Here is a 9,877-nt window from a genome sequence, read left to right as displayed (position 1 = left end):
AGGCAAAAAATAGTTTTACTGGAAGTCTAATGTACATTTTGTGTAAAGAGGTAGAAATGCAGACTTCACCCATTTACTCATATTTTCAACACACGAAAGCCTAGCTTCAAGGGAAAGCAAGGCAAAACTGCCTCAACAGTACAAGCAATCAGCAATGTTTCTGTGGTTACTTACAACATCATCAACAAATGATGATCATTTATAAAAAACTACCAAAAAAATATGTTATGAAGTGACACATCCACAAGAAAAAGGCATCAGACTTGAACACTTCCCAGTTTTGCCACTGCTGGCTGGTGAGTTTTGCCTGCCTTCTGGTACCTTAAAAGACTACAACTAAAGTGAGATGTTGACAGGGAAACACTCTTTAGGAGGAAGTCGCTTCACATTTAGCAACTTCATCCTCTCATCTATAAACGGGGGCCAAAACTGTAAAAAGTCTTGTGAGCTGCCTTGGAGTCTAAAAAAAGAAATCACTGAATAAGCGTTAACTATTATTACATACACTTAATATATCAATTACTTATAATTACATTTAGGTTACATATCTCCATGTCATAAGACATAGACCCATTTCCAAATTTGGGTTAATGCCCCTTGACTTCAGCAACCTCATTAGCCACCTTGTCTACACAGTTCCTTTTCTCTAAAGAATGGAGACACACACAAAATTACACAGAATCTAAAACAGATTAATACTTCCAGCTTTAGCATAAAATGAACTGCCCTCTTTAGCACTGAGAGACATTCCAGAAATCAGCGAAGCTGAAACTCATTAAAGATCAAAATCTTAATTTATCAAAGTTATGAGAACTTCAGACCTTACTGACTAAAGACTTTTTATCTATATGTTTACTGCATCTGGATTATGTAGATTATCAGAATTCTTGCAATCTAATTATATCTAAGCTTTTGGGTTTGAGGCAAAAGGAAAAAAGGAAGCGTTTTCCTCCCGACCCATCCTTGTAGCTTCCCAAGAGTTAACCGCCACAGCCAGGTTGGGTTTCTAAAAGAAACACAGAAGAAAGGTTAGAGAGAAGGATTCACATGATGTTTCACATGGTAGAGTAGCAGGTGCTGCCTGCCTGAGATTTATGATTGTAGTTTACTGTCATTATTCTTGTACTGAACATTTTAGACTACTAATAAAGTTAAAATATCAAAAGCAAACCAATAATTCAGCTTATGAAACTTGGATTCACCTTCTAAGTCTCCTAGATAACCACAGAAGTGCCAAAATTATAGTCACAACCAGGTTTAATCACTGTAACAGTGGGGAAAACCACCACAGCAGAATTTCAATTCCCTACAATACAGTACAGCCTGCAATACAGTACAAAGACACAGGTAAGTACCAGAGATCGATGAGATCTCTTAGCTCGTGAGCGCATTTCTGGCCTGATGCAACTCAAGGACTTCAAGGATGCATAACCCATATTGAGGCCTAATTTCAGCTATTATTACCCACAAAAAAATCCTGCCTGGTACAAGTGGTCCCTCAGCAAACAGAAGGAAGCACATCTCCTCTTTACATTTTCTGTGTGTAACTCAGCCACAATTCTTCACATGGAAATCCTAAATAAGCGATTCTGAAGTGCGTGCTGTGTAACCTCTAGTGCAAACTTCCAGCATTCAAGATCAGCTATTAGGCTAACAATAAGGCTGATTTAAAATCACAAGCTTAAATTACTAAAGTTCAAGAAACTTTAGTTTGGGAAAACCAGGGAGCCAACTAGAAATGTTTATAACTTTACTTTTTTATTTAATATTTTTTACTTTAAAGAAAACACTTGCATTTCTTAATCTTGCATCATTAGAGGACTAGAACATCTCTCTTATGAAGAAAGGCTGAGGGAGTTGGGTCTTCTTAGTCTGAAAAAAAGACGACTGAGGGGCGATCTTATCAATGCTTATCAATACTTAAAGGGTGGGTGTCAGGAGGATGGGGCCAGGCTCTTTTCAGTGGTCCCTGGGGACAGGACAAGAGGAAACGGGCACAAACTTGAGCATAGGAAGTTCCACCTAAACAAGAGGAGGAACTTCTTCCCTTTGAGGGTGGCAGAGCCCTGGCACAGGCTGCCCAGAGAGGTGGTGGAGTCTCCGTCTCTGGAGACGTTCCAAACCCGCCTGGACGCGTTCCTGTGCCACCTGCTCTGGGTGACCCTGCTGTGGCAGGGGGTTGGACTAGATGATCTCCAGAGGTGCCTTCCAACCTCTACCATTCTGTCATTCTGTGATTCTTCACATTTTGTAGGAATACAAATGTATTTCTACCTGCACCTGTTCAGCTTGCACTCAGCATGGCCCACTCCCACTGATCTTCAACCCCTTCTTACAAAGAGCACTTGCAGGATTAAATATGCTGGGATCATAAAAATTCCCTCCTTAGTCCCTCTGCTGGCAAATAACTTGAGGAAGAGAAGAGCACCCAGACACATTCATGATGCAAAACAAAGAGCAAAGTCCAGTTGCATAATATTAAATCAAATGACTGTTGTTTTTTTTTTTCCTCCATGAAGAAGACATTAGCAGGATACAGCAGCACCTGCTGGAGGGTATAAAATACCACAGGTAAAATAAGGAATAAGAGTATAACATACGAGTATTGTTTAACAGTAAACAAACGTGGATTGATGTGGATTTCATTAGTCAGAAATGTGAGTTACCCAAGTTCTCCTTTCCTCTGCCCTCCTCCAAGAGCCAAGAAAAGTACCATTCAGCTCCAAGATCCAGACTTCCTCTTGTGACAAGATTGATAAAAGCCCCAGAGTAAACCTGACTGCACTTAAGAATTTATCCAGGTGAAAACTGGGTGCGTTTCAAATCACATTATGTGAACCCACCGCTGGTTTACAACCCTTACATTTCATCTTCAGGGAAGACAGAAATAATTTTCGTGCCACAATTCAAAAGTTATGTAATAAACAGATGAAAACTGAGACATCCCCATTGTGACATAGGACACCAGTGTCCTGGCCTGCCCCCCTGCGTCCTGTGCTGCTCCCTCCCTATTCCCCAGCCAAAAATGCTCTGCTCCAGCAAAGGAACGGGGCAGAGCAGCTGTGTGCACATTCATCCAGTGAAATGGGACTTCTCTCCTGCAGAGAAGTGAGAGGAAAGTGGTTGTATGAGGCAGGAGAGCAGAAAAAAGTCTCGGCACCACTTTGCGCTCCATTCTCTATTGGAAAATGAAGCCCTCTGAGTAACAGTCCCAGCCCCACAGCCACAAGAACGGAAGATTACAAAAAAAGAGACCACCAACTTCATCCATTCCCTAAATTCCTCTACTTCCAAATCTAGGAGGTGTTGAATTAATGCGGTAGTTAATAATAGCAATACTTTCTACCGTTAGTTCTGTAATTCAAGTTGTGTCATTAACCATTGCATGTACCACCCGCACCCATGTGAGCCATCCAGTAACACTGGTTACTTGCTTTGCAGAAATACAAATAACCACATAAACCATAAGCAGCAAAATTCATATAAAGACAAAGAATGTGAGCAACAGAACTTGTTTTCAAGCTTTATTTTTTACTTCATGACTGAATTTCTGTTTTTACCCTAACCTTATTCTTTTTAAAGCAAAAAATAGCAGAATTAACATGACCATAACTCCAGTCAGTACACATAAGACAAGTTACAGTCAACCAGCAAGATCTCTCAGGTCTCATTTTTAGAAACTTTGTTTACACTAAGTTTAGCTGTCTATTGTTCAGCACTTAGATTATGCTAATCACTGATTCTTTCTACAGTTCAATGGACAGCGATGGGCATCTCAGTATACGTGATAAAAAGAGGTGGAAAGTATTATGTCAGAAGGAGACTAAGTATGTTCTGGAGATGGTCTTTATTACTGCAAAACTCAGTCACCTGAGCTCCCTAAAATAGGTGTATTTTTAGACAGCAAGGTTGGAATACACCTACATTTAGAAGGCTACAAATGGGCACCAAAACTCAAACTAGGAACCTAGATAATTGCCTGGTTTACTCTACAGAGATAACACAGAGCTCAGTTCAGTAGCCCAGACACACACACAGACATTTACTGGTAATTAAGGTGTTTGCTTAGACCAACTTGATTTTATGTGAAGGACAGCAAATATAGTAAGGGCCCTGAAATGCTTAGAATAGTATGTTAAAATCAGACCATTGAAGCTACTACTGAAATTGCATCTGTTCACCCTGTAGCCCTAACAGAAATTAGCACCTCCAGCTTTGACCTATTTTAAAATGTCAAGCAGAAGACTGGCTTGTAAAGAAATTCCTGCATTACTAGAGTCAGTTATCCCTCACCTCCAGAGCGGAAGGGAAGGATGGAAAGAAGGAAGAGTAACAAGAATGTCAGAAACCTAAATAGCATACCTCGTATCTTCTCAGAAATTAATAATTAAAGGCAAAAAGCCACATTACACTATTTAATTCAGATTCCCAATACAATAAGACTTTTACTTTGGTACTCCTTTATTAAAGCTAGCAATTTGCATGTCTTCCAGCCATTCTATAGTATTGGAAACTTCAACTCGTCCATCAGTGCCACAAGAAGCTTCAGTAGTTAATAGCTCTGTTTAGAAATAGCAACCTGTTTCTATTGGAATTTCTCCGGAGGCTGGTTATTGCTATGATTTTAGTGCTTTAATTAATTAAAGAGTCCTTCAGTTTTATTTGTTCTCCATGAAGACACTTGCATGCTTTAAGCAAAGAGCCTGTAAATCTTTTCTTCATAATCTAAGCAAATTGAGGTCCTTCAGTTGCTCTCTCTAAAGTATCTTTTTCTAGCCGTAAGAGAAGCAAAATTGAATAGTTAAAACACTCGGAGTTCTTGGAAACAGCTGAACCTGGAACTGAATGCTGGTATACATTTATTCCGTCAGTAGAAACTGAGGGATCTTAGCATCCCATAGACTCAGGTCCTTCATTTGCACTTAAGAGCACTCAATGCAAAAATCATGAATGTTCCTGGCCATTCAGGATGCTGGTTTTACAAAAATAACTTTTTTTTCTTTGTAAAGCTCAAACATTTCCAAAACTTTGCAACATTATCAAAACTACACCGTGGGCTCTGGGAGAAAGACTGTTGATGGTTTACGGACATATTACAGGGGAGTTGCGATAAAATCATACCACTGTTTTCATGCCTGACTGCACTAAATACCTGGACGCAATCAACTGCAAACTTTCTTGCATCGTTTCCAGCCTTAGCCTTTACTTATAGAGTTAGCAGCACCTCATCTCTTCACAGTTCATTAACAGTAATGCTCTATTCACTGCCGATCTTGCACTAAACAACATGAGGAAGACCTTTATCCCGCATTCAGATCTTTTAGGAAGTCTCCGTGTAGAGTACTTTTCTATTTTGCCTCTGTGCTCTCTACAAGACAGAGACACTCAGGTTCCTCTACCCAGTTATTCCTACAGCCATTAACACTCACAGACCTGCATAATAGGAACAGGAACAGCACTTTTTAGAGGTACGAGCATCTGCAGTTCACCACAATTTTTCAAAATGGGAATGATTTGGCGAGAAGGAGGAACAAGACTGTTCAGTACGGCCCTGTTCTGCTCCAGCCTTTGGATGGTGACCTTTGAACACCCAAGAAGATCACTGGAACCATGCTGCTGTGAAGTGCTACCTTATGAAGGACAAGAAGTTGCAGAGGGATGCTCACAATTTTATCTGCATTGTATGTGTGCATATGGAGTTAGTTCATGTTCTGAAACATATGCTTCAGCTCAGTTTCATATTAACAGCTGACATGCGCAGCCATAGCAGTTTTGGTATTCCATTTAAGATGTAGTAAGGAAAACAAAACACACAGAAAAACCATTTCAGAAGACAGTAGTTTGGTGGAAGACTTTGATCATCACATCACTTCATAAAAGTGTCAGTGCCTCCAGAAATCCATTTGTTACTGATCTAACACCGACCTGGGTTCTGCAGTCTTGACGGGCTGGTTCATGAATTCAGGATTCCACTGTAATAACGGAGATTCACCTTTACTGAGATGTCGCTTTGCTACTGACTCCATACATGGCATATTTAAAGCCAACACATCAGTAAATTTGACTCTGCAGAGGACAGACACTTCTCCACTGGGAACTAGACAAACAATAGAAAATTATTTTGCACAGGACACTCAACTGTCATGATATCAACAACTTTTAGTAATCACTGTCAACAGACGTTTGAAAACCTGCTTTACTTGCTGCAGGGCCTAAGCAATTATTCCTGATTTGGATGTTTCAAAGCCCTTTTATTTGTGGTCTTCCACTTCCTTTTATAAAATTTTGTTTGGTTTGCTCTCCAACTCCATGGTTGGAAACTCCATTAGAATACCTGACAGCCTAAAAAATATTGATTTTTTATTCGCCCAACTGCTCCAAGGAAAACATTCTTGTTTGCCTTTAAAATCTGGCATCATTTCAACATCCTTGTTTGCCTCTGAAACTAAGCACCTTTAGAAGGCCCAGCAACCTGGCTTCAAGCTTGTTTACAGCGGAGGCTCTAGTAACCGAAATAGAGATGTCAGAGACACCACACTAGTCTGTACCACCCTGTCATGCAGCCTTAGGGATATCATTCCATAGACAGTTTGAGAAAACAGCACAGTTAAAAGCCCTGTTTTGTTTATAGCCTCCATATACAGTCTCTTCTTCAGATTAAATGGGCACTAAAAGCTTGAATTCTAATACAGCTTAACAGCTGTTAGTCACCTAGCCCTTTTATGGTTTTATGAAAAGTCTTCCTATTTTTATTCATCTTATCTATATAAAAATGTATCAAAACACAGTAAAAAGACAGAATAAAAAACTAATCAGAGAGATCTCTGTCACATGGATAAAACTGAGGAAAAAAATTGGAAAAATACAGGAAAATGTTTCAGTGTTCAGTTATTTTAAGTAATGAAAATGCCCTGCTTTTTCTTAAGCAAGTACTTAAGACAAGTATCTGAACTATTCATGTGCAACATCTAGTTTTCATCCGAATAAATAAGGAGTTGCTTCCCCTCGACAACACTGCCAACAGGAGGATATAGCTTTCCATCTAGAAATTGTGTTTTACTAAACCTAGCCAAACACTGAGAATATTTTAAAGTTGCCTACCCTTTACTTCCTGTCATTCACTAAATTCCACTGACAAAACACACATGTGTAATGGTTTTTGAGCTGCAAATGCTCAATTCTACTACAGCAGTAAATCTGTACAGCTTCTGGCAGGATTTAGTACAGTCTAATGCTTAGAAGAACTGCAGTCTATACAGACAACTGTGGGGTGAAATACAATACAGAGAGATTAAGGTGAGGAAAAGCAAATATCTTGGTAGTTCCCAGTTTTACTTCTCTTAATGTAAGTATACATGTAACTCACCCATTTCTTATAGACATACACTGTAAATGGAACCAAGAGCTATATTAAATACGTGATACATGTCAGCTAGTCCAGTTCAAAGTCCAGAGTTGGTAAGGTATGCTGCCTCTATGACGTGTCAAATTGGACACATCATATTAGGCTGGGCTCATGCATAGTTGAATACAGCAAATAGGTTTCAAAGCACATGGGTAAAGGTAAACAACAGCTTACTCACACCTTTTTGGACTGAAGAGCTGAGTTAAGTGTGTTGCCAAACTAGGTTAGCAAAAGAGCCTTAATGCATACAATATGTCTGTATCTCTGCATAAAGTTTGTAACAAGACCTCAATCGTAATTTGATGAAATTAGCTAAAAGGTTGCACCTGTTATGTATTCCCTTGACATCTAATTCACTCTGTGTAATAAATATGTTGAAGGAAATATAATAAAGTAATTCATAAAGGACACGTCCCCCCTCCACAGGATCAACTGTCACTTGCACATTTACAAAGCTGAATTAGTGTAACCAAGGAAAAAGAAAAAGAGAGAGAAAAACAGAAAAAGAAAAAAGAGAAAAGAGAAAAAAAAGATCTTGACTTGAACTTGACATGTAACATGTGAATAGCTGCAAGAAGTCTTATCTAGAATTTTATCTGGATTTTTTCTTTCCTCTTTTACAACTGCTTCCTTTGCCACACCTGCTACATTCCATAAAACAAGGTGAATCAGAGGCGTGTCACTTTGTTCAGTCTACTGTACCACGTCTTTAGAGCCACTCCACACTTGGCATGCAGAGGTAGCACAACCTGCCAAACTCATACATACGTGAAAGGCATTAGAAAAAAACAAGCTCAAATCTATGCAGCATTCAGAATAAACACGCTACCCAGATACACAGAATGAAATTCAGATCCTCTACTTAAGTCAATCATGAAGCTATAAACATGTCTTTTCTCAGTTTTTATGATGAAATTTAAAATGGAGTGATGTTTTCTGCTCTGTGCTATTAAAGGACATGTATTTTCTCTATTTATATAGAGCTGATTTCATTGTTATTCAGCACCAGTAACTTAACAGGTTTTGCAGAATTACTAATCCCTTCCCATAATAAAAAGGAAAACCAAGGGAATGTGAACTATTTGCCTTAATTTATGAAGCAAACCTACACCAGGACTTACACCAGACCTCAACCCATCATACGACATACTGCTTTTCTAAAAGCAGCACTGGCATTCGAAGTACTTAACATTCAACAACACATACAATGTGTTGGGCACGTATTCTAAGTGTTAGGGTAAACTCTTGTCACAAGAGAGCACAAAAAGGTCATATGCAGGAAAGAATACGAACAGTCAACTTTCAGAGCCATGTGACTGAAAGGGAGCCAGAGTCACGGAGAACAGGTTTGTAATCACGCTGACAACCACCATTGCCTTGCAAAGGCCGCAGCCTGGGGCTGCTGCAACATCTGCAGAGACAGGTTCCAGGCATCCCGGGGAAACACAGGATAACTCCCAGTAACACACTCTGTCACAGCCTTGCCTCGCACCACGGTGCCCTTCTGCAGCTGCAGGGCACCCCAGCAAACAGCCTGTACCCCAAGCGAGCTCTGACCTCTTACCAGCAGGCCTCACTGTCCCACCTCGAAGGCAACCCACCTGCATCCCAGTCCAGGGGGCTAAAACATCTCTCGTAAGAACCCATGCTCCCCTGCAACCCACCACATCTCCCTGCTTGTGAGAGCCACCTCCCACAGCTCCCCTCAGCCCCGCTCTCCTCAGCCCCCCATGGCTCCCTACAACCCCCTGCACCTCAGCCCCCCCCCCCCCCTCAGCCCCTCATGGCTCTCTACAGCTCCCCTCACCTCAGGCCCCCTCAGCTCAGCTCCCTTCAGCAGCCCCTCACCTCAGCTCCACTCACCTCCCCCCAGCTCTGCTCCCTTCAGCCCCCCATGGCTCCCCTGGGGTTCCCACAGCCCTCCCTCAGCTCCTCTCCCCTCAATTCCCCATGGCTCTCTTCAGCTTCCCCTCACCTTAGCTCCCCACAGCCCTCCCTCACCCCACCTCCCCTCAGCTCCGCTCTCCTCAGTCCCCCATGGTTCCCCTCACTTCCCCTCAGCTCCGCTCCCCTCAGCTCCGCTCCCCTCAATCCCCCATGGCTCCCCTCGGCTCCGCTCTCCTCAGTCCCCCATGGTTCCCCTCACTTCCCCTCAGCTCCGCTCCCCTCAATCCCCCATGGCTCCCCTCGGCTCCCCTCAATCCCCCATGGCTCCCCTCGGCTCCCCTCAGCTCCGCTCTCCTCAATCCCCCATGGCTCCCCTCTCCTCAATCCCCCATGGCTCCCCTCAGCTCCGCTCTCCTCAATCCCCCATGGCTCACCATGGCTCCCCTCGGCTCCCCGCTCCTCAATCCCCCGCGGCTCCCCCTCAGACCCCTCGGCTCCCCCTCACCCCGGATCCCTCCAGCCCCTCCATATCTGACAGCGCCCCGCCCACTCCGGTGTAACCAATCGGAGCTTCCGCCAGCGGGC

The sequence above is a fragment of the Chroicocephalus ridibundus genome, chromosome 3, assembly GCF_963924245.1.
Source record: "Chroicocephalus ridibundus chromosome 3, bChrRid1.1, whole genome shotgun sequence".
Lineage (NCBI taxonomy): Eukaryota > Metazoa > Chordata > Aves > Charadriiformes > Laridae > Chroicocephalus > Chroicocephalus ridibundus.
This window is presented reverse-complemented; position numbering follows the sequence as displayed.